At 36.6% G+C, this 26,521-nt stretch overlaps 1 long non-coding RNA gene across 3 annotated transcripts in view; it reads left to right on the forward strand.

Moving 5' to 3' along the window:
- The first annotated feature begins 22,776 nt into the window (after nt 1-22,776).
- LOC140622406 (uncharacterized) overlaps nt 22,777-26,521 on the forward strand; it is a 47,900-nt gene continuing 44,155 nt past the window's right edge. For all 3 annotated transcript variants that reach the window (XR_012022177.1, XR_012022176.1, XR_012022178.1), the window contains exon 1: nt 22,777-23,207. This is a non-coding gene — a long non-coding RNA (uncharacterized lncRNA). The remainder of the gene's footprint in view (nt 23,208-26,521) is intronic.

The raw sequence follows: 26,521 nt of genomic DNA on the forward strand, positions 1-26,521 counted from the left end.
TTTCAGTAAGTAAGAAAATGGAGTTGTAAATATCAGCCTTGTTTATTTCCCATTACCACAGCTGGAAGCAAGAAAAGAACATGGTTTAATAGAGTACAGTCAGGTAGAAATTATCACATACAATGGAGTTGAAAATTCTACAGAAATATTGGGAAAAGAAAGCACAGCCCCTTCTTGAAACCTAGTTGGGTGTGGCTGCCCTGTCCCATTGCCCCATTTAAAAATCACATCTGGTTTCAGACAAAATTATTTCCAAGTTTATAACAGTAGCAAACCTGCCCCTTTTTACCAAGAGTAAATTACCAGAACGTTTATGTGAGCCAATATTTTTTTTGTAAAAAGGGTATCTTTTTCATGCTAAATGCCTTGATGATGGTTTTTTCGGAACCCTGAAGGCTGGTTTATTATGAACAAACAGCACTAGCCGTTCAGAGGGGGTACTTTTACATTATTCTGCAACTATCTTGGGATCGAATTTGTGTAACAGCCCATAAAAATATGATCCATATAGATCGCTAAACTTGCTAAGGGTGGGATGTAGTAGTCAAGGTTCTGAAAAGAGATAGAACTGATAGGATGTACACATATCTATCATTTATTCATTTTAAGGAAGTGGCTAACATGACTATGAAGGCTGGTAAGCTTTCAGGGCAGGCCAGCCTAAGGGATACCTGTTGCTACAGTTCAAGTCCAATAACCTTCCTTCATTTGGCACCATCTCTGCTGTCTTGAGTACAAGCTGACAGTGTTTCTAGTGGTGTATCCTATCCCTCTTCCTGGCAGCTGGTGGTTGATCGTATCCATGAGTGGGCCCCTAGTCTCTTTATGGAATCTATTAACACCCTCACACTTTTCCTTTTTCCAATATGGAAAGGCGAGTTTTCCAAATCTTCAAGTTCTGGTCCCTCTTTGTTTAACAATTCCTTCAATCCATCTCTCTCCTTTTACATTTTGCTGTATGTAGTAAGGAGGACCCAGGCCATACTTTCAATCCCTTGCATAGAAATCTCCTCAGCTACAGATTCAGGTTCATCACTCACAAATCCTACCTTCCACAATACAAGAGAACAATTCAGCTAAGTTCTCTGCCACTTTATAACATGAATCACTTTTCCTCTGTTGCCCAGTGACCTGTTCCTCATGTCCATCTGAGACCTCAGCACAATCACCACAATCACCTTTAATGCCTGTATACCTGGTAATAACCTCTTCAAGGGGATCTTGGCTTTTTTAACATGTATTTTAAAACTCTTCCAACTCCGGCACATTATCCAGTTCCAAAGCCACTTCCACATTTTTTAGTGTTTCATACACCCCACTTCTTGGAGCCACGATTTGTATTCATTTGCTAGAACTGCTATCACAAAATACCACACACTGGGCGGCTTGGACAACAGAAATGTATTCTCTTAACAGTTCTAGAGGCTGGAAGTATATGATCCAGATACCAGACCAGCAAGGTTGGTTGCCTTTGAGGCCACTCTGTGCTTTGCAGATTGCATCCTCGTGCTGCCCCATTACATGGTCTTTCCTCTGGGCAGGTGTTATCTCTGGTGTCTCTCTATACATCGTGGTCACCTCTTGTAAAGACACCAGTCAGATTGGATTAAGGCCAACCTTAATGGCTTTATTCTAATTTAATTATCTGTTTAGAAGCCATATCTTTAAACACAGTCACATTCTGAAGTACTGGGATCTAGGCTTCAACATATGAATTTGGGGGGAACACAATTCAGTTCATAACATGGGGGGGTTGAGAGAAAATTTGGTCTAAGTTTCCTTCCCACTAAAATGAATAGGAAAAGCTCATCAAATGCACAATTCATGTGTTCATGAGACAAAAACCAGAACAATTTCTGAGGAGACCACAACCCCTCCTGATTTTAAGATTTGGCAGTCTTAAAGTCTTGACAATGAGCAATCTGAAGGGCTGCCTTACTGGACAGAAGATGGGAGCAAACTCTCTAAAAATCACTGTGGTAGCTGGGTGTGTTCAGGAAACTCAAGGCAGAGAAAAATGGAATTTTAATTAGATGCAGATGTGCTAATATTCTAGCTAATGTCCTCTGAGAAGAAATAGGTCTCTGTGAGAAAAGGGGACAGAGCAGACCTCTCCATAGGAACAGAACCTCTCCCTCTAGGAGAGGAGTCAGATTTCAAAGACAGGGGCTTTTGAAGGATGCATGGAGAACCTCAAAGACCAGAAAGAGATTGAGCTCAGAGGGCTGAGATTCACAAGACGGAAATTTCAACAGATGAAGTCTGAATCTAGCAAGTGAGATGGTGGTTCAGGAGACCAGAGAACAAATAAGTGTGGTCTGAAGCTGAAGATAATGTCCTTCAGGTCAGAAAAAAGTACTCTTTTATTTTTTTTCTCTTCAGGGAAATGTGTGTGTGTGTGTGTGTGTGTGTGTGTGTGTAAGACAGAGTAGGAGAAAGAGAGACATTGATTGGTTAGGTCTGGAATCATCCTTTAAATAGCAGAGTTCAGAATATTGATGGCAGGTGACTGGGAGATTGATTAATACTTCAATTTGGAATTTCTAGACCAAACCGCGGAAACCAGGAAAACAGTATTTTGGGGTTAGCAATTTTGAGGCATGCAGCATGTGCATTAGCTCACTTGAATCCTGCCAAAATTTCTTGAGATCTGATGGGCAGAGACTATTCTCTTCAATTTACATGTGAAGCGACTGAGACTCAGAGGAGTTAAATGACTTGCCCAGGATAATAAAGGTGATGGTGGAACGGGCCTCAAAGCAGAGTACGGCTTCCAGGGCCACAGCAGGCCTTCTTTCTTCTGTGCTCTGCTGTGGCTCTGGTGAGTGGATGGTTGGCCATCTTGTGACATATCACGGGAACATGCTCGGGAGAGAGTGAGTGTACCTTTTGGAAGAGAACTAGCTCTTTCACCATCTATCCCTACCCCTTCTTCTATGCATATGTTCTTTTTTGATACTTGGTGGCAACGGAAAATAACCTACAGTGAGTGGCATTTGGAGAATGACTGGAGGGTGACTGTCTGAGGAGTCCTTGCTTCATCACAGTGACCGCACTGGAAAATAAATGAAACTAATCAAATGAATTTTTTTTTTTTTTTTTTGCCTGAAGAAATTCAGAAGTAAGGAGAAGCTGATTCAACTGTTTAATAGTGATTTATAGTAGATGCATGTAAGAGTAAATTCCCCTCTTGCCTTAACAATAACAATAAAGAAGAAATGAATATCCTCAGGGATATTTTAAATTCAGTGCTCTATTTTCAAATGGAATTCTTCTTTTCTCAAGGCCCAAGGCTCAGCCCACCATGACAAAATTCCTGTGTCAAGCAATAAAGAGACCGTATTCAAAGTGCAGAGGGTTTTTTTTATTTGTTTGTTTGTTTTAATTATTAGAACTTACTTCTTTAAACCCACAATCAGAATTACATTGTGTTTTTGTAGAAGAGAAAAAAGGCAGTCTCTAAAACTATTAATTAATTTAGTCCAGACTCAGATAAAGTTATTCTTATTTAAAAGATATATAGGGATAAGGAATAGTAAAATCATCTACAGTGTCAGACATAGAGCATAGATGAGATTAGTTTCATGGAATTAACTTCGGGTTCTGCTATTCCTTTTAAAGGGTGAGTCTTTGTATATTCAATGGAGATGTAATAATCTAGGAATAAAAATAAATATCTGGATGTGGAATACACCATCCTCAGGTTGTCCGTTCTTATCGACACGAATGAAAATTAATGTACTAGCTATTAACAAAATCCTAATGGCCTTAAAAAAATTTGAAATGTATATGCATTGTCTCTAGTATAGTCATACTTTCCCTCATATTCTGTGACAAAATAGCAGGTTAAGTAAGTCAGGGGACTTAAAGACCATGTCCAAGCTGGTTTTTGGAGCACTTCATTTCTCCAGAGTTCTCTTGCCTGGTTTAGCAGTGAGTGTCCCAAAAGGAAACAGGAGTCTCACCCAAATGGGGTAACTAAAGAGAATGTAATAAAGGGAATATTCACAAAGACATGGACAGGGTATAGGGAGGCCAACAAAGTATAATGAAGAATCCTGGGGTTAGCAATAGTGGGGAGCTCTTATCACCACTCCTAAGCATGAAGAGGCAAGCAGAGAGAGCACTTCCAGGACTCCAGAGAAAGTTGCCGTAGTGTCAGTAACCTGTACACATAACTCCTGCAGGCTTGGCAATAGGAAACACATCACTTTCATACTTAATGCGTTCTCTAAAATATGCATGCAGTTAAATGTATAAAATCCAAAACAATAGACTTAAATGTTATAAGAGAGTTCCATTCTCAGAGCTAAAAAATAAATGTGGACACAAATTGCAGGTGTAATTTCTAGCATTTCACATATAGTTTTAATTTTGTTCCTTTCCTTCACAGTTGAGTGCCTTAACTCCTTTAAGTATTCAATTGAAGCCAAAGATTCCCTCTCTTTGACATGCCTAATGATTTCCATCTTTTTATCATTTGAATTGCACTTATGAAATCTACACGTCTTATCACTAGCATCAGCATTTTTCCATTTCCATTTTCAGATATCTATGAAATCGTAAGTGCCAAACACAAGAAAATATTCAAATAATTAAATAAACCCTACCATACAAAGACGTCACAGCTGCAGAAACTCAGTTCTTTCTTAATAGGTAATATTACCACACAGAAATAGTCATTCACTACCTGAGGTACAAACGTCCAGATGACGCAAATGGTTGATGTATACTGATGGAAGATAGCAATTGTAGAAATGTCAAACGTAACAAAACTTGAGGACCACTAGTATTTGCTGCTCAAGTTCACAGCAGATTAAAAATAAGAAGTGAAAGCTGACAGCTTAAAATCACGACTGAAAGAGAAAAGCTACAAAAATCAAATGCACAAAAAAGCAAAAATCCTATCAGTCTAGACAAATTTTCCTACAGATCTGAGCCATCCCTGAGGGCAGCTCTAATATTCACTATTTATAAAAGTAGTCCTGTTATATCAAAGCAGTGTTCATTTTTGTTTGTTTAGCCTAAAATAGAACAGTATGTTGAGGAAATTCCTGTTTAATGCTCTCTATTTAAAATGCCTTTAGAAAGATGTCTATCAAAAAAATAAATTAATGAGATTGATCACTTAAAAAGGTAAATTCCAGTTACTGAGAAAATCTGTAGACAGAAGGAGAAAGAGAAGGATGAGAAGTAATTTCTAGAAGTTCTCAACAAATTAGCATCCTATCTCAAGTGTCCCAAAGACAGAGGGATATAGGGAGTCTAGTAAGAAAACATTGAGGGGCACCAGGGTAGCTCAGTCAGTTAAGTGTCGGACTCTTGGCTTCAGCACAGGTCATGATCTCATGGGTTGTGGGATTGAGTCCTGCAACAGGCTTCTTGCTCTGTGGGGAGACTCTGCTTGAAAGATTCTCTCCCTCTACCCCTCCCTCCACTTGTGCATATGGTCTCTCTCTCTCTCTCTCTCTCTCTCTCTCAAAATAAACAAGTGAATCTTGAAAAAAAAAAAGAAAAGGAAAAAAGAAAACGTTAGTTTGGGACCACTCACTTAGGGCTATGAGAGCTGATTTTGCCCATCAGAGAAATTAGAAAATACTGCAAACGAGTTAGTTAAAATGAGTCAGTTAAAAATTTACCAATACATTACTGATTGAGATTTCTTTGTATTTTCTCCTGATCTTAGTTAACCTAATGACTTTATTAAAAAGGTTTTGATTTTGAAAAATTTCAATTATATGTGTAAAAATTGGCAGAAAGGATAATAAAATCCAAGTATCCATCAACCAAATTTTAATCATTATTAATTCAAAAACAATTTTATTTTAGCTCCACCTACTTCTCCTTTCCTCAAATTATTTTGAAACAAATCCCCTATATAATATCATTTCATCTATAAATGTATCAGTGTGTGTCTCTAAAATGTAAAAACCTTTTATTTTAAATTTTAATTTTTTCCAGCTTGAGATAAAATTGACATATAGCATTGTGTAAGTATAAGGGGAATAATACATTGATTTGATGCATTTATGTATTGTGAGATGATAACCACAGTAGGGTTAGTTACTACCTCCAACACCTCACATAATTACCAGTGTGTGTGTGTGTGTGTGTGTGTGTGTGTGTGTGTAGTAAAAACATTTAAGATCTACTCTCTTAGAAACTTTCAAGTATAGATTGTTAACTCTAATCACCATGCTGTACAATAGATCTCCAGAACTTACTCATAACTAGAAGTTTGTATCCTTTGACCAACATCACCCCATTCCCCTCACTCCTTAGCTTCTGGCAATAGCCATTCTACTCTGTTTCCATAAATTTGTTTTTTTGTTGTTGTTGTTGTTTTTTTTTTTTTTTTTTTTAGATTTCACATATAAGTGATATCATACAGTATTTGTCTTTCTTGGTCCGACATTTTACTTAACATAATGTCCTTAATGGTCATTTCTATTGATGCAGAAGGCAGAGTTTCCTTCTTTCTCAAGGTTGAAAAATTCACCTTTGTGTGTGTTGTGTGTGTGTGTGTGCCACATCTTCATTCATTCATTCATCAGTGGACACTCAGGTTGTTTCTATATTGTAGCTATTGTGAATAGAGCTTCAGTTAACATGGGAGAGCCTATATCTCCGAGATCCTGATTTCATTCTATTCAGATATATACCCAGAAGTGGGATTTTTTTTATTATATGGTTGTTATATTTTTAATTTTTGAGAAATCTCCATATTGTTTTTCATAGTGACTGCAATTACATTCCCACCATCACTGCACAAGTGTTCTCTATCCTCCGTATCTTTACCAATACTTGTTATTTCTTGTCTTTTTGATGATAGTCATTCTAACAGGTATGGGGTGATATCTCACATGAGGTGATATCTCACATGAGGTGATATTTTGATTTGCATTTTCCTGATGATTACTAATGTCAAGCACCTTTTTATGCACCTGTTTGCCATTTGCATGTCTTTGAAAAAAATATCTGCTCAGTTTTTCTGCCTATTTCTTCTTTTTTTAAGTATTTATTTATTTATTTATTTATTTATTTATTTATTTATTTATGAGACAGCACAAGTAGGGGGACAGAAAGGGATAAGCAGGCTCTGCACTGAGCACGGAGCCCAAAGCAGGGCTCAATCCCAGGACGCTGAGATCATGACCTGAGCCGAAATCAAGAGTTGAATGTTTAACTGATTGAGCCACTCAGGCACCCCCTCTTCTGCCCATTTCTTAATAGTATTTTGGGGGTTTTTTTGTTTATTTTTTTTGTCAGATAGTAAGCCCTTATTTGATATATAATTTGCAAATATTTTCTCCTATTCCATTGATTGCCTTTTCATTTTGTTGATTTTTTTTTTTTTGCTGTGCAGAAGCTTTTTAATTTGACATAGTCTCACATTGGTTGCTTTTGTTGCTTGTGTTTTGGTGTCATATCCAAAAATTCATTGCCAAGATTAATGTCAAGGAGTTTTTTCCATATATTTTCTTCTAGGAATTTTATAGTATCAGATATTATGTTTAAGTTTTTAGTCCATATTGAGTTAATTTTTGTAAATGATGTAAGATAGGGATCCAATTTCATTCTTGTACATGTCTTTTTCTAGTTTTCTCGATACCATTTATTGAAGAGACTATCCTTTACCCATTGAGTGTTCTGGGCTTCCTTGTCAAGTATTAGTTGACCACATATGCAAGGGTTTATTTTTGAGTTCTCAATTATGTCCCATTGGTCTATTTGTCTATTTTATACTAGTCCCATACTGTTTTGATTATTATAGATTTGTAGTGAGTTTGAAATCAGGAGGTGTGATGCCTCCAACTTTATTCTTTATCAAGACTGCTTTGGCTTTTTGGAGTCTTTTGTGATTCCATACAAATTTAGGGATTGTTTGTTTGTTCTATATCTGTGAAAAATGCCATTGGATTTTGATAAGAATTGCATTGAATCTGTAGATGGTTTTGGATAGTATGGACATTTTATCAATATTACTTCTTCTGATGCACGAGCATGGAATATCTTTCCATTTATTTGTGTGTTCTTCAATCTCTTTCACCAAAGCCTTAGAGCCTTTATAGTGTACAGATCTTTTACCTCTTTCATTAAATTTATTTCTAAGTATGTTATTGTTTTTGTTACTATGTTACTATTGTGAATAGAACTGTTTTCTTTATTTCTCTTTTATTTTATTTTTTTCTTTATTTCTCTTTTAGATATTTCATTGGTAGTGTATAGAAATTACAAGTGATTTCTGTATGTTGATTTTGTAGCCTGTAACTTTCCTAAATTTATCATCTAGTTCTAATAGTTTTTTCCAAGGCATCTTTAGGACATAATATACATAAGATCATATGTATATTCACATATATTCTATGTATAAGATCATATCATCTGCAAACACAATTTTACTTCTTCCTTCATGATTTGTATATTTTTTTATTTCTTTTTTTTGCTTGATTGCTGTGGCTAGGACTTCCAGTACTATTTGAGTAGGAGTGGTGAGAGAGCATCCTTGTCTTGCTTCTGATCTTTGAGGAGAAACTTTCAACCTTTTACCATTGAGTATGATATCAGCTGTGGGCATTTTATATGCGACCTTTAATATGTTGGGATATGTTCCTTCTTTACCCAATTTGTTGAGAGTTGTTATCATGAAAGGATGTTGTAGTTTGTCAAATGATTTTTCTATCTGTTTAGTTGATCATGATTTTTATCTTTCATACTATTAATGTGGTATATCCCATTTATTGATTTGCATGTCTTGAACCTTTCTTGCCTTCCAGGGATAAATCCCACGTGATCATGGTGTATGATCATTTTAATGGGTTGTTGAATTCAGTTTGCTAATATTTTGTCAAGGATCTTTACATCTATATTTCTCTGGGCTATTGGCTTGTAGTGTTTTTGTTGTTGTTTTGTTTTGTTTTCTGGTAGTGTCCTTATCTGACTTTGGTATAGGGTAACGTTGGCCTTATAAAATTAGTTTGGAAATGATCCTTCCTCTTCAAATGTTTGGATGAGCACGAGAAGGATTGGAGTTATTTCTTCTTTAAATACTTGATAGCATTCACCAAGGAAACCACCTAGTCCTGGGCTTTTCTTTCTTGGGAGATTTTTGATTACTGATCCAATCTCCTAACACATTACTGGTTATTTCATATTTTCTATTTCTTAATCATTCAGTCTTGATATGTTTTCTGTTTCTAGAAATTCACCCATTTCTTCCAGATTATCCATTTTATTGATATCTGTTCATAGTAGTCCTTTGTATTTTCATAGTATTAGTTATAATGTTTCCTATTCCATTCAATTTTATTTATTTGCATCTCTTCTCTTTTCTTTCTTAGTATAGTTTAAAATTTTATCAGTTTTGTTTATCTTTTAAGAAACAGCTCTTGGTTTTGTTGCTTTTTTTCTATTGTTTTTCTGATCTGTTTCTTTTATTTCTGCTCTGATATTTGCCATTTCCTTCCTTTTATTAATTTGGGGTTTAATTTGTTGTTCTTCTTCTGGTTCTTTGAGGTATAAAGCTACTTAAAATCTTTCTTTTTTTCTTAATGCAGGCGGTTGTTGCTACAAACTTCCCTCATAAAACAGCTTTTGCATCATCTCATAAATTTGTTATGTTATGTTTCCATCTTTGTTTAAGATATTTCTTTACTTCCCTTTTGATTTCCTTTTTGATCTATGGTGTTCAGAAATTGTTTTTTAATTTGGATATATTTGTGAATTTTCCAATTTTCCTCCTTTTGTTGACTTGCACTTTCATACCATATGGTTGAAAAAGCTATTTAGTATGATTTCAATCTTCTTAAATTTCCTAAGACCTGTTTCATGACTTATAATATGATCTATCTTGGAAAATGCTTCTTGTGTGGTTGAGAAGAATGTGTATTCTGCTGCTATTGGATGAATTATTTTGTCTATGTTTGTTAGGTCCATTTGTTGTAAAATTTAGTTCAAGTCAAATGTTTCCTTATTGATTTTTCTATCTGGATGATCTATCCATTGTTGTAAGTGGGGTGTTTAACAAAATCCTATTATTATCATATTCTTGTCCACCTTCTCCCTTCAAATCTCTTAGTATTTGATTAATATATTTTGGTACTTTGACACTGGGTGCTTATGTATTTATGATTGTTATATCCTCTTGATTAATTAATCTTGTTTTATTATCTAAATGGCCTTCTTTGTTTCTTGTTATTGCATTTGACTTGAAGTCTAATTTGCCTGGTATAAGTATACCTACCCCTGCTTCCTTTTTGTTTCTGCTTGCACAGAACATCATTTTCTGTATTTGCACTTGGAACTTATGTGTGTCCTTAAAGCTGAAGTGTCTCTTGTAAGCAGCATATAGTTAGATCTTGTTTTTCTCGTTCATCCAGTCACTGTATATCTTTTGAGTGGAGAATTTAACCTACTTACATTAACAGTAATTATTGATAGATAAGGACTTACTAGTGCCATCTTATTAATTGTATTCTGGCTATCTTGTAGTTCTCTTGTTCCTTTGTCCCTCTGTTGTTGCCTTCCTTTTTGAATTGATAATTTTCCATAGAGGAATGCTTTATTCTCTTCTCTTTGTTTTTTCTGTATCTACTGTAGGTTTCTGCTTTGTGGTTATCATAAGGCTTACACAAAACATCTTACAGATATAATGTTTTATTTTACACTAATAATTTAATTTCACTTGCATACAAATACTCATCCTCTTACTCCCATCCTCATATGCTTTTGGTGTCACAATGTAGCTCTTTTTTATTGTGTATTCATAAACAAATTATTGCAACTATAGCTATTTTTAATACTTTAATCCTTTAACCTTTATAGTAAAGTGGTTAACACATCCCCATATTACAGTATTACAGTAATCTGAATTTGACTATATACTTACATTTACCAGCTTTTTTTTTTTTTCATGTTTTCATATTACTAATAGTGTCCTTTCATTTCAACTTGAAAAACACCTTTCAGCATCTCTTATAAGACTAGGTCTAGGTGTAATGAACTCTTTCAGCTTTTGTTTGTCAGAAAAAGTCTTTATCCCTCCTTATTTCTGAAGGACAACTTTGTCAATAGTGTAAGTAATCTTGGTTGTTGTAATTTTTTCTTTTAGCACTTTGAATATATATATATATACCCTCTCCTAGCCTGTAAAGTTTCTGCTGAGAAATCCACTTATAGCCTTATAGGGTTGCCTTGTAAGTTACAAGCTTGTTTTCTCTTGTTATTTATTTATTTATTTTTTTTTTAAGAGAGCACACACACAAGTGGTAGGAAGGGGCCAAGGGAGAGAGAGAATCTTAAACAGGCTTCACGCTCAGCTTGGAGCCCAATGTGGGGCTTGATCTCACAACCTGAGATCATGACCTGAGGAGAAATTAAGAGTCAAATGCTTAACTGACTGAGCAACACAGGCACTCCTCTCTTGATGATTTTAATATTCTCTTTATCTTTGATTTTTGATAGGTTTATTATAATTTGTCTTGGGGAAGATCTCTTTAAATTGAGTTTGTTGGGTGACCTATGAGCTTTGTGAACTTAGATATAAACATTTCTCCCCAGATTTGAGAAGCCATTGTTTCTTTATATAAGCTTCTGGTCCTTGTCTTCCTCTTTTCTCCTTCTGGAACTCCAATAATTCACAAATTGTTTCTTTCATTGTGTCTTGCAGATCACATAGGCTTTCTTCACACTTGTTCTTTCCTTCTTTGTTTTCCTCTGACTGCATAATTTCAAAGTTTCTGTCTTCTACCTCACAAATTCATTCTTCTGCTTGATTCATTCTAATGTGGATGCTCTCTATTGAATTTTTAATTTTATTCACTGTATTCTTCAGCTCTAGAATTTCTATTCTTTAGGATTTCTATCTTTCTTATGCTTCCCATTTTATTCTTGTATTGTTTTCCTGATTTCACTGAATTTTCTGTTTTTTGTTTTTGTTTTTGTAGCTCCTTGAGCCTCTTTAAAACAGTTATTTTGATTTCTTTATTGGGTAAATCACAGATCTCCATGTTTTTGTCGTCAGTTACTGGAAGGTTTTGGGATTCTTTGGTGATGTCATGTTTCCTTGTTTTCTCATATTCCTTGAATTGCTGCCTTTGCATTTGAAGCAGCAGTCACATTCTTCTGTCTTTACTAGCTGCTTTTTCTAATGCATCCAAAGTGATGGGTTTTGTTTGTTTGTTTGTTGTTATTTGCTCCATTGGTATTCTGGAACTTCTCTGCTGAATGCCTGAACTTCCACAGTGGCTCTCATTTCTGGATGATTGCCTAAGATGTGGTTTTTCAAGGGCTCTAGGACCATGGCTAACGCACTTTTGTTCATGGCTGAGACTGAATTCTGTGTCTACTACCCAACACTTGAGTGGGTGAAATTCCTTCTGGATCTATTGGTGTATGATGCTGGATCCCACAGCTACACAAAGGCACTTTTATCCAAGGGTGGGTGACAAACTGTCATTGTTGGGATGGGGGCATGGCATGATGTAGTCATGTTGCTCAGATAAGACTTCTTAAAAACTTTAAGTACATGTCATTATTAGTCTATATTATATATTCATCTATTGTTATTAGTCTAAAACTGACAATTTTTAATATGATTGAATATCCTTTCAGTATTCACAAATATTACATATATATTTCAATTTTTACATTTTAATGTTTAATCAGGAACTAAAAATAATGTCTACATGGTGTGATGTGTTAGTATTTTTTTTAAGATTTTATTTATTTATTCATGAGAGAGAGAGGCAGAGACACAGGCAGAGGGAAAAGCAGGCTCCATGCAGGGAGCCCGATGTGGGACTCGATCCCGGGACTCCAGGATCACACACTGGGCTGAAGGCAGGCACTAAACCACTGAGCCACCCAGAGATCTCCTGTTAGTATGTATTTAAAGCCCCTTTTAATCTATAGTTTTTCTCTCTATGCTATCTTCATTTTTTAAAACCTTCTTTAAATTTCTTTGTTGAAAATACCAGTATGTTTGTTCTGTAGTTTTCCATAGTCAGGATTTGGCTGATTGTATCTCCAGAGTTCTCTGTATTTGTTCCAAAATGGTAGTTGTATCTAGAGGCTTGAAAAGATGTAGTTGAGATTTTTGTAGCAAAGATACTTCAGAGAGTGGTATGTGCTTCCATCAGAAGGCATACAATGCCGAGTTGCCTCTCTTATTGATGTTAACATGAATTGATATTCATCACTCAGATTTATTATTTAATTAGATATTGTAAAGTGGATACTATAATATCTTATCCCTTATCTATTTGGTAGCTAAAATATCTCCATATAGATAAATTTGTCTCTTATTTGGTCATTGAGTGGTATAGCTCATTTTGGAAAGGCAAGATTCTATCCAATGCTTTATTCTTCCCAATGCTTTCTTTAAAAAAAAAATATTTTATTTATTTATTCATGAGAGACATGAGAGAGAGAGAGAGAGAGAGGCAGAGACATAGGCAGTGGGAGAAGCAGGCTCCCTGTGGGGAGCCTCATGCGGGACTTGATCCTAAGACCCCAGGATCACAACCTGAGCCAAAGGCAGATGCTCAACCACTGAGCCACCCAAGTGCCCCTTCCCATTGCTTTTTAAGGTGAACAAACCACTATCTTTTTCATTTACTTGATCAGATTAGAGGTATTCCATGCTTTTTTTTTTTGTTTTAAGCATGCTTATAAAAAATTCATATAATTGTTTCCTTTCTGACTGATAATCGTAAGACACTTATCAATTATCTTTATTAGAGAACATATCCAATTTTGAGGTAGATCAGATGATTTGAAGAAAAGTTGTGACTTCAGAAAATACCCCAAAGTTAATTGCTTATCTAAAATCTATGAAAATCATTTGATTAGAGCAGAGAACCAGAAGCCACATGAGAACAGAGAGGAGAAATTCTGAATTGATGTGACTTATTTTGTAATTATTGATATATTGGAGAGCAAAATTTAAATATAATAAAGAACAAATATTCCAACTTAAATCTCTAAGAAAGTTTGGTTTTGTCAGGAATATGTAAATGAAATTTATTATTGTCAGAAAACCTGAGGCATTTTTGTTTGAATTGGCATTCCGATTTCTAAGTGTGCTCTAGAAACAACTTATTGTTTTTGAGAAGGGGCCATTGTTCTTGCTCCAATCTTTTTACATTCCCTTTTTTGCAAGCCTTGTACAGGGTATTGACCAACTTGACCACTTGAGACTCTTTCTTCTTCTGAATGTTAATTCTCTTTACACTTGTGATCCTGAAATAATATCCTTGAACTTGGAATGTATGAGTAGATTACTCTAAACATCAACTTCAATTTCAAATATTTTATCCTATTGCCTCATGCATTCACTTTTCAAGTAAAAGGTTAAAAGGTATAGTTTGTGGTGGAGGTGGTTTTTATCAAGATTATAAATATCCAGCAAATAGTAAAGAGGCTATTATTGCTGTTTGTCAGATCATAATGTACCTTTCTAGTATTTCTGTGTGTATTTGTATGTATGTCTATACATTTTTAAAAGTTTTTTTCCCTTAATCTCACCAATCTGCTTATTTTGAGGATATGTAACTGGTGGCAACCTTTTAAATTTACAGAGACCAGATACCATTTGTGCTAACTGTTCAAAGATCCACAGTCCTCAGATGAAGAAGACTTATGTGCTAAAAGGAAAGATTTTTGAGCTTTATAAAGTCAGTTTTGACACAGAATAAATGCTCAGGACATATTTATTGATTGAATACAATTTAGAATCTTACCGATCCTTGTATAATATTTGAAGCAACTATAGCTACAGAAGTGTCATAATAGACATTCGATTTTCAAGCGAACAATTCCTCTGTCTCTTTCCCTCTCAAACAACCTCTGCCCACACCCATCTCAATTCTATCTTTCTCTTTTAATAAAAGATACACACTTAGGAAGAAGAAAAAAAGCCAATGACCATATGCAATTTGAGTCCTTTCCCACCCCTACTGTCAGTTTGGTATTTTGTTAAATGTTACTAGTTTTCACTTTCAAAAAGATTTAGCCTAGAGTGTTCAATCTACTTTCTACCAGGTAAACCCCACCTACCCCCTAACCTTCAGGTCATTCCAATCATGTTATTTCTCCCATAACGCTAGAAGTAATGGAGTAAGCAGGAAAGTGAAAGTAGAAGCTATATAGCTCCGCTTGCCTGTCTTTTGTTTGCTTGTTTCTCTCTCAAACTACTTCCTTCTCACCTTTATAACAATAAGAAAAATGGTTCCATCTAAATGGTCCCAAAGCTAGCCCAGACTTCCGTAACCTATTATTATGACCTTTTTCTCATTGGTAATTGTTCAACAATTTGTACTAGAGAAGCCTTATGGCCAACAATGTCCACATAAGATGGTAAAAGTAGCTTGGAGAAAAGCTGTGGCAATTATCACATACCAAGATATTATAGGTCACCCAAATGCAAGAGGCTTAAGATACTTCAAAATATTTGAATAGTGAAGTGCTGAGCACATTTTTAGAGTGATCTTTTAATTTCATTTTAATAAGTATGTATGCATTTCGTTTTTTAAAAATGATTTGTGTCTTTGAGAGAGAGAGAGAGAGAGAGAGAGCATGAGCAGGGGGCAGGGGCAGAGGGAGAAGGAGAGTATCTTCAAGCACACTCCCTGCTGACCTAGGAGTTGATGTGGGGGTTCAATCCCAGGACCCTGGATCATGACCTGAGCTGAAAGCAGATAGTTAACCTACTAAGTTCCCTAGGCACTCCATGCCTGTATTTCTGTTCTCAACTTTGTATCTATTATGAAGATGTCTCTTTGATAAGAAAGCCCAAGTAAGAGCTTTTATGTATGTTTGGCAGAATGTGAGAAACAGTCACTAAAAAAATAAATAAAAGAAGTGAAAGAAGAGAAGGAAGAAATAGAGAAGAAAACACCAACATGAAAACATGTATTTGTATTCATCAGTTGATTATAAATCACAGGCTATTATTTGCCCACATGTGGTAACAATGGGGAGAAGACACCAGAGAGTAACAGATACAGTAGTTTATAAAAGAAATGATTTCTGGGGCACCTGCCTGCTTCAGTCTGTAAAAATGTGACTCCTGATTTCAAGGTCATTGACTTCAAAGTTCACAATGGGTGTAGAGCTTACCGAAAAAAAAAATGAATTTTTTTCTTTATATTCTTTCAGTGCCTCTTTTGTTTTACCCCTTTCCACATACTCCTTATTGCCATTGCTTTCTCTTACAGTCAGAATTTTAGTAATTATTATGTCTGGAGTAGTTTTATGAGCTAAGTGGGCATTCAATTAATATTAATTAATGATTGTGATTTACTGTGCATTATGGACTGTTATGCTTTTCTTGGATCATAACTTATTAGCCCGATCAGAGTCAAAGAGACTTTATACAGGGCACAACATTAGTAATGACAGTGGGACTTTGAAGAACTGCTTTTGGTTTTATTATCTAAAACAGGAGAATTCCCATATAGTAGTGAAAACACTTAAAAAGCATTTGGTAAAAGAAGGTGGGAGGAACTGAAAGACAGATGTGTGATTAGTATTAGTGTTAGTATTAGTCCTCTAAGCTTTATTTTTTCTAGGAGAATTTGGGATTATTCTTTGGTTTTAATATTATGTATTTTGCCACCATTCACCAATTCTCAATGCTCTTTGCAAGCTCCTCTTAATTCATTCTATTTGTTCCTGTTGATTATGGTAGCAAATCAACCCAGGTAGCAAAAAAGGCAAAAGAAGCCAGAACATTCTCTCTGAGTCTCTAAAGCTTTATCCACTAGAGACTGCTAACGTAGGCTATGCACTCCAGGGATATGCAAAATGGTAGTGACCCTTGTACTTTGGTTGTGTTAACTCTCTTTATTCTTTATTTTTATCTTTGTGTACATTTTCTTTGCATGTAATAAATTAGTAATAAAATGTACTCACTTGATTTATCATCAAGCAGTCAATCAATCAATAGACAAAAAGATTTTGAGACTTTAGAGCAAAACAATACCATGAGAGGGAAAGTGAATAGGTAATAATGGTAATGAGGCTCAGGAGATAATGAGATAAATTTGTTAGATCCACAATAAACAATCTTTGTTCTCTTACAACTCAGGGGTAACATACATTGTATTTAAACTCATGAAAAGAGGGGAAAAAAAGCAGCTGACAGGGGTGATCTTCCTCACTCTGATTCTGGCTAGTTGTACCTGCTTTTCTGCTTTCTTCACAGAGATTGGAATGGTAGGGAGTACTTAATCTTTACAAGCTGAAAAACAATCTCCAACAATTAGGTTTGGCTAAGGTGGGTGCATTATATTTAAAATTTAATTTCTCATAGACCCTTAGAGCTTTTTGAATACGTAGAAAGTGCTTTACTTAAGAATTTCTAATCTAAAAGCATTCACAGACAGGAACTAAGCCATGCTTCATGTATGGGATTTCAACTTTGATGGCAATAATGGCCCTGTCAAAGCAGGACACTTTATCTTAGTCTATTATTCATAATGTTTGTGCATAGCTTTGAGATGTTTTACCAGAATTATTTACCTCATCATCTTCAACTAAATTTGAGAGCAATGGGATTGTGGAAAGTACTCGTTAGATGGGATAAATGAAAGGTTTTGAAAATAAAGTACAGCTAGTTAAACAACTGAAAGTGGGAACAAAGTGTGGTTGTTGCATGTGAACATGGACCATTCTTTGTTTAAATGAACCATTCTAAAGGACCCACAGCAAATCACTTAAAATACGGTATTGATACAAGTTACAATAATCAGAGAGAAAATAAGTATGCGTGTGCTGGGGGAGGAATTTTGAGAAAGTGCCTAAGCAGTAGGTTTAAAACTGTTTCAAACCATAAACAATGTCAGCTACATTTGTATTTGTTTATTATGCAGAATATACATGTACAACTATCATTAGTTAATATCTCAGGAAAAACTATGCTTAATGCAAGATTATTAATAATGGTGGATGCAAATTCAGATTACAAAAAATCTTGATATTTTTTTGGAGAAGGACAATATCTTGTCAGATCTAAGGTCATCATTATGTTTTTCATCATTATTTAATGTGGTCAACAAAGAGCTTATATATACCAAGTGTAGGACAAGTGTCATCTCTGCCATTTTTTTGTTGTTTATATATGCTTACATAATTAATGTGCTTCATGATTCACAGCTTCTTTGCGGAAAAACTTTAAAAGCCACGTGTCCATTTTGAAAGGATTGCTTTAAACCTGAAAATATAATTTGAAAATGTACTGAACTGAGCATACATATTGCAGTAAATTATAGTGTGACAAAGGAGGGAGAGAGAGAATGGGTACTATTGTTAATCTCTATACACTGTAGACTATTCTCTTTCTCCTTAGGACATGCAGACCAAGTATGGATACAAGTGTCAAATTTTATACTAAAATCTAGTAAATACTAATTCCTTTGGATTTTTAAGATAAAAACATCTGCTATTAAAAGTTCTAATAGGGGAGGAGGGCGGGGGGTGGGAGTGAATGGGTGACGGGCACTGGGGGTTATTCTGTATGTTAGTAAATTGAACACCAATAAAAAATAAATTAAAAAAAAAGTTCTAATAATTTCTTCCCACCCTTCACTGGATTACCTTTTGCATGCCAAAAAGTGTGCACATAATATTTCTTTTTTGCACATAATATTTTTAACATCCTTGGCCTAGAAGATCAACATCAATGTTAGATATCTATTAGCTATTAATTCTGAAGAGGACTAAGTCTGGTCAAGAAATTAAAGGCTAAAATGGTGATATTTGGTAAACTTTTATTCTAGAAGTTCTAAGATTGCTTGAATTTGTTCAACATCAAAGTATTTGGATACTGAATTATATATAGCTACTGTGGGATTTTCTGCAACACAAATTGAGAGAGATGATAATTGCCTTAACATATTTTTATATATTTAAATTAAAAAAAAATTAAGGGCATCTGGCTGGCTCAGTTAGTAGAGCATGAGACTCTTGATCTTGAGGTTGTAAGTTCAAGCCCCACATTGGGCATAGAGATTACTTAAAAAATTTTAAAAACTAAATTAAAAAATTTTGAGATAGTAGGAATCAAGGATAAAAAGTATATGACTGGTGATAGAGTTTCAGGACAGATTAGTGGAGGACAGATTTAATCTCTTACTTGGTGGAAATTCATCATAATTTCCATATCTAGCAGTATGGCCAACTAGAGATCCTGGCTGAGTCTCCTGTTAAACTGGATAAATGCTATATAAAATATATAACAAATATTTTTAAAGGTTCTAATGAACTGGGAAGGGTAAGGATTCCTGAGAGGTCAAATACTAAGTGAAAGGAGGAATCTGAGGGGCAAGCTGAACACACTGAACCTGGTTGACCTCAGTGACTTTGAGTTTCAGTCTTCATAGTTCGGACAGGATGCAAAACAAGTACTCACTCAAGAAGGGGAATTTAATTAGGAGACCTTCATATAAAGCTAAAACTGTAAAGGGTTAAACCTCAGAGTAAGGATATAAAATATAAAGATCTGAATTCCTTGAATTCCTAGGAGAAAATAAGTAAAATGGCCTGGCTTGAGTCTTGGTGGTGGGAAGAGGAGGAAAAAATAAATCTCCCAAGTATTCTTAGCTACTAGTGAGTCCTTACCTAGATCTGTAGCTCCAAAACATACTACTATCTAAGTGGGCTGAAAAAATCCTAAAGCCAACAATTAGGCATAAAATGAGTATTAGGTAACCAATGCCCATGTGTCTAAGAGAAAGAAACACAAATGTATAGAAAAACCCCTGTAGCATTCAGTCCCCCCGCAAATTCCTGTAGATTGGGGGCACGTGGGTGGCTCAGTGGATTAAGCCTCTACCTTAGGCCCAGATCATGATCCCTGGAATCAAGCCCCATATCAGACTCCCTGCTCAGTGGGGAGTTGGCTTCTCCCTCTGCCCCTGCTTATGCTCTTTCTTTTGCTATTTATCTCTCTCTCTCAAATAAATAAATAAATAAATAAATAAATAAATAAATAAATAAAATCCAAATAAATAAATAAATAAATAAATAAATAAATAAATATACCTATAGGTTCAACTTCCAATTACCATGAGTTTACAGCCAAAAAATCAAATGATACCCATGGAAACAAGATACCACAAATAAGGGCAGCCTGGGTGGCTCCACGGTTTAGCCCCGCCTTCTGCTCAGGATGTGGTCCTGGAGACCTGAAATCGAGTCCCAGGTCAGGCTTCCTGCATGCAACCTGCTTCTCCCTGTGCCTGTGTCTCTGCTTCTCTCTGTGTGTGTTTCTCATGAATAAATAAATAAAATCTTTAAAAAAGAAAAAAAGATACTACAAACAAGAGCCGATAGAATCAGACCTGGAAAAGCTTTACATTTAACTGAAAGTGTCTGACACAAATGTAAAATAAACATGTTTATATATATATAAAGGAATAAAGGGAGAGAATATAATTAGGGGTAAAGAACAAGAAACTTAAACATTTGGAAACAGATTTAAAAAGGGCTACATACAATAATTGATATGATGAACTCAATGGATGAAATTAAATACAGATTGAATGTAGCTGAAAACTGAGTAATGGAATAGTAGAAAGATCCAATGAAATTATGAATGCAGAGAGGTATAACAACAATGAGTGGTTAAGAAACATGCAGACAGAGTTTCAGAGGAGAGGAAAGAATGTGTGGGAGAGGCACTATATGAAGAAACAATGACTGCAATTATGAGAAATACATTTCCTAGACAGGAGAACCCCAAAGAATCCTAAGAATAATAATTAACATGAAAGACTCCTAACTCTGGGAAATGAACAAGGGGAAGTGGAAGGGGAGGCAGGCAGGGGGATGGGGTGACTGGGTGACAGGCACTGAGGAGGGCAATTGATGGGATGAGCACTGGGTGTTATACTGTATGTTGGCAAATCGAACTTCAATGAAAAAAATAATTAAAAATAAATAAAAATGAATGAAAAGTAATATCTAGCCCAATCTTAGTGAAATTACAGAGCAATGAAGACAAAAAGAGGATCTTTAAGGTAGTTAGAGATAGAAGAGTTACCTATAAAGTTATGACAGATGTATTGTCAGCCAACTTCTCAGTCAGAAAACACTAGAATGATACCAGTAAGGTGTTGAGGAAACCTAAAATTATATCCTTTTGAAAATACTTCCTAGAAATAAGGATAAAAAGATCATTTTCAGACTAATACATATCGGGTAAGTTTGTCAACTACAGAATATACCTCAAGCAGAAAAGTGATCCCAGGTGGGAAATTTGAGATGCATTAGGAAGGATTTTTAAAAAGTGGTAAATAGAGGTGCCTGGGTGCCTTAGACAGTTAAGGGTCTGACTCTTTTCTTTCTTTCTTTCTTTCTTTCTTTCTTTCTTTCTTTCTTTCTTTCTTTCTTTCTTTCTTTTTCTTTCTTTTTTTTAACGATTTATTTATTTATTAGAGAGAGAGAGAGAGAGAAGAAATGAGGGGGAGGGGTAAAGGGAGAGGAAGAGACAATCTCAGGTAGACTCTGCACACTCCCGATGTGGGGCCTGATCTCACCACTCAAGATCATGACCTGAGCCAAAATCAAACCAAGAGTCGGGTGCTCAACTGTCTGTACCACCTGAGCTCTCCAAGCATCTGACTCTTGATCTCAACTCATGTCTTATCTCAGGGTTTTGAGTTCAAGCACTGTGTTGGGTTCCATGCTGGGCATGGAGCTTACTTTATTTTTTTATTTCTTTGGAGCTTGCTTTTAAAAAATGTGTTAAATAATAAGTAAATTTAAGCAAACAATGACTGTAGAAAACAATAATGATCAATTTGTGAGGTTAAAAAGTAAAAATGAAATGTAGGACAAGAATACTATATAAGTTGGAAAGCTGTTACTGGAGTTAGTGTTCTATGGTTACACGGTTCTAGTGTAGAAGTAGTAATGATATGGTTACCTAGTGTAAGAGAAGGATAAAGTTATTAATTGTGGGCTTGATAAAGTAAAAAGGCACGTTTAAATTACTAGAGTAATCACTGAAAGAACAGAAATAAAATATACAATGTCTAAATTAGAAGAAGGAAAAATGGAAATAAAATACTTAACCTAAGTCAAAAAAGGAGAAACAAAAAGGAACATGAAAGAAAAATAAAAAGCACAAATAATATGGTAGAAATAAATCTAAATATACCAGCAATATGAATTAAAATGTCAATTTAAAGATTGTTAAACTGGATTAAAAAAAAAAAAAAACGACTGTGTGATGTTTACAAGGCCTTACAAAACCATGTGGATGTAGAAAAATTGAAAGTGAAGGGACTCGGGAGGCCTGGGTGGCTCAGCGGTTGAGCGTCGGCCTTCGCTCTGGGGATCGAAATCGAGTCCTGCGTGGGGCTCCCTGAGGGGGGCCTGCTTCTCCCTCTGTCTGTGTCTCTGCCTCTGTGTGTGTGTGTGTCTCATGAATAAATAAATAAATCTTAAAAAAAAAAAAAAGCCAGAAAAAAAGTGAAGAGATTCAAAATGAAACTCTCTGCAAATTGTAACTAAAAGGAGTAAGTGCCACCCTTGTGTTGGAGTCACAGACGCTCATGCTACTGATACTCTTCTATTTTGCACTCTACAAACATGTGTAATGAAAACAACAAAGTGTATCAGAGTCTGCAAGTCTTCTATCAGGCTTGGTTAAGCTGGAAGGTAAGAAAGAAAAAAAAAAGAATTCAACCCACAGGACTTTTTTTTTTTTTTTTAAGGTTTTATTTATTTATTCATGAGAGACATGGAGAGAGAGAAAGGCAGAGACACAGGCAGAGGGAGAAGCAGGCTCCCTGCAGGGAGCCCAGTGCGGGACTTGATCCCAGGACCCTGGGATCCCGCCCTGAGCCGAAGGCAGGTGCTCAAGGTCTGAGCCCCCCGGGGGCCCCTCAGCCGCGGGTCTTATAACCTGTTTGGAAGTGGAGGTGCTTTCTAACTGAGCAAATACGCCTTGCTGAGTGGGACGGCCTTCAGGACCCAGCGTGACCACAGGGTTAGTGTTTGGGATCCCTACAATCTCTCGATCCCTGGACTTCCCGGGAACCAACCGGCGCACTTTGGGGTCAGAAACTTGGAATAATTCAAGTCCTAGCTCTACCACTAACCAGCCAGTGCTAGGTTGGCCGGAGGCACTTTCCTCCAGGAAGATGCATCAAACCTGACGCGGTCCTGCTGGGAGATCGCGCTCGCCTGGCTCTTTACAGGTAAAGGAAAGGGAGACAGAAAAGCCGAAACCCTCGCCCAGTGCATCCGCCTCCAGGTCTGCTTGTGTCCCTATCCTGTGTCCTCTTAGCCGCCCTGCGCCTTCGGGCTGGCCAGGTAACACCGTCGTCCCCCTGTGCCCCTATAAGGGTTGTGCGAATGTGGTCCAGAGCAAGACACCGCGCAGGGAGGGCTTTGGCTGCTCGGCCGGCGGGGCCTGCGCACACCCATCTGTTGTTTACGGAGGCCCAGGGCGCCGAGCGCCCCCGGGGAGCAGGGTCTGCCTCCTGCAGTGCGCCTGTTTCGAAGAAGTTTCCTGTCCTGCCCCTCACCACCCACTCGCTTCTGTCTGCTGTCTCTTCTGCTGGCCCTTTTCCCATAGCAGTTCATGTTTGCCCTGCAAGTGCCAGAGCATTCATCTTTTCTGCCTTGAATGATGTGCCCATTTGCATATCATGCAAACAGCCCAGCTGCTGGAGTCCCAGTTAGTAAATAACGGTCGCAGTGTTTGTACCGATTTCCCCCGGGGGCTTCTGGAACCTGCTTGTCCAACCGCCAGGGAGAAAACCGCATCTCGCTGAGTTGGAACCTCTGCGCCTGTCTCCTGACCTGAATGATCGCTTCGTGCTGCAAATGCACACGTAACCCTCTCCCTGTAGACGTGCGCTCCGGAGGGTGACGGCCGAAGGAGGCTGGTGGATGGCCAGCAATGCTCACTCACTCTTACATTCATCTTGTCTAGTTCCATTTATTGATCTCTGCATTTTGAATATGTTTTCTCCGTATACCTTCACTCCTTAAAAACCATTTAATGAACACCAATAAAAAATAAATTTATTAAAAAAAAATTTAATGAAAAACTCAAGTATTTAACATATTCCACAAACAGCTGCTTTCAAACGTAATCAGTTATGCTCTTTATGAACATCGTTATACAAGTTTTATAAGATCTTAAGTAGAGAAATGGCAATGAGCGAAGAACCGAACTGTAAACTGCAACAGACTGCAAGGATTCGAATATCATAAATCTATTTTTTCTTCATTTTTCCCCATTCTTTTTCATTATTAAAGTCGTTTTCCTTTTTTCTTCCTAGGAGTACAATTTACACAGCAAACCCAGAGTCAGAGTTAGCTCTTCTGGAGCAGCTGAGGCTGCAGATGCAGAAGGAAGATACACCCCCTTTTATAGTTGCATTTTGTCTATCACAATGTAACTGCTCCGTTTATTGGCACTGAACCAATCAAATAGATTTTATTTTCTGTGACCCCAATCAGTACTCTTTAAGTGATGTTTATATTGACTCCTATTTTTGTAATATTTTGCAATTTTTTTTGTCAGAAGCTGAGTAAGATCTAGTGTTTCTTAATATTTATATGTATACATATATATAAATGCATGACTATTTCTATAGCATTTCAGGTCATGCCTGCTTTAAAAAAAAAAAATTCATGGGCAGCCCCAGTGATGCAGCGGTTTAGCGCCTCCTGATGCCTGGGGTGTGATCCCGGAGAGCCAAGATCAAGTCCCACATTGGGCTCCCTGCATGGAGCCTGCTTCTCCCTCTGCCTGTGTCTCTGCCTTTCTCTCGCTCTCTCTGTGTCTCTCATGAATAAAAAAATAAAATAAATAAATAAATAAATAAATAAATAAATAAATAAATCAAATCTTAAAAAAAATTTCATTTAACCAGCTGCTAAAAATCTGATTATTGGTCATACAGGGTCAGCCTAAGTGAAGCCCTGATAAAAAATAGTCAGTGGTCAGCTTGCAGCAGCTGCTGAATCCCTAATGAAAATATCTAAAGCTTAACAGTCTAATGAAAATATCTAATTATTTTACACTTTAATGTTTTGGTTTGCACGAGTGTCATTGCACCAGAACGATTTTGCCAAGAACTGTTTTGAATTCTAAGACCTGAAACATAGGGATGTTAGGCAGAAAGAAGCAAAGTTACATCATAAAACTATATGACGTTTCTTCCAGCCATTCAATTCGCTGTTTAACGCTTACAGCGTCTCTACCCTGGTCCCTGTGGAGCACGGTGAGGCAGATTGGCTGCCTCCGCCCAGCATGCCGCCTAGCTAACACCTCTGAGAAACGTCCTAACAGGATGCACATACCAGCCAACAAACCCATAAGTGCAAAAAAAAAAAAAAAATACCTTTTTTCTTTTTTTTTTGTTTATAACAACTCAGTTTCTGACTTCACTCTAATGTTGTGTGTACTCCTCCATCAGCTCTTTCACTGAAGCTCACTCTCATGATATTCTCATCAAGTTTAATGGCTTTACATACTACCCATTCATTGGCAGATCCCAGACACATCTCTGCATCCGGACTGCTCCCCTGAGTTTCAGACCTGTGTGTTCAAACTGTCTCCAAGTCTCCACTTAGATGATTAGCATCTCCCAGCAAATGAGTGCAGAACAGAACCCCTGCTCTTCCCTTCCAAATCCACTTGCCCTGCAGTCTTCCTTCATCTCAGCTAATGGCAACCCCATTTGTAGTAGTTCAAGATGGAAATCTCCATGTCATTCTCTCACCCCATATCTGATATATATTTTTAAAAATTTTATTTATTTTAAATTTATATTCAGCCAACAGATAAATACATCATTAGTTTCAGATGTAGAGTTCAATAATTCGTCTGTTGCATATAACCCTGTATCTGATCTGTCAGCAAATTCTCTTGGTCCGTTTCCAGAAGACACCCAAACGTTCAGCCACTTCTCACCCACCTCCATAGCCACCATCTTGTAAAATTACCATCATTTTTTATCTGGCTTTATTGCAAATAACCTTGTAATTAGTTTCTCTGCTTTTGCTATCCTTCCTCAACTCCTTACCTCCCATCCTCTCACCTCCCTTCCTCCCACCAACCACTGACTCCCCGCACCCCAGCAAGTCTATTCTCAAAGCAGAGTTAATATAACAGTATAAGTCAAATCATATTACTTCTCCACTCAAAATCTTCAACTCCTCCATTAAAATGGGGTGCTTCCCCATTCATTGAGTAAAAACCAAAACATCTTTCTAATGGCCAAGAAAATTGCCCCCTGCCCTTCTGATCTAATCTTGCTTTGCCACACTGGCCTGGCAATTCTCTGAACACCCAAGGCACCTTCTACCTCAGGAACTTTGCACTTCCAATGCTCTTTTCCAGAAATTCTCTTTCCTCAGATAGTCACATTGCTAGCTCCTTTGTTTCCTTCAGAGGTTCACTCCAAAAGTCATTTTCTCAGTGGAATTTTCTCTAGAAACTCTAACTGGAATTTCGACTCCCACTTTTCATATCATTCTTCCTTAATTTTTTTCT

The sequence above is a fragment of the Canis lupus genome, chromosome 31 (genome assembly GCF_048164855.1).
Source record: "Canis lupus baileyi chromosome 31, mCanLup2.hap1, whole genome shotgun sequence".
Taxonomy (NCBI): Eukaryota; Metazoa; Chordata; class Mammalia; order Carnivora; family Canidae; genus Canis; species Canis lupus.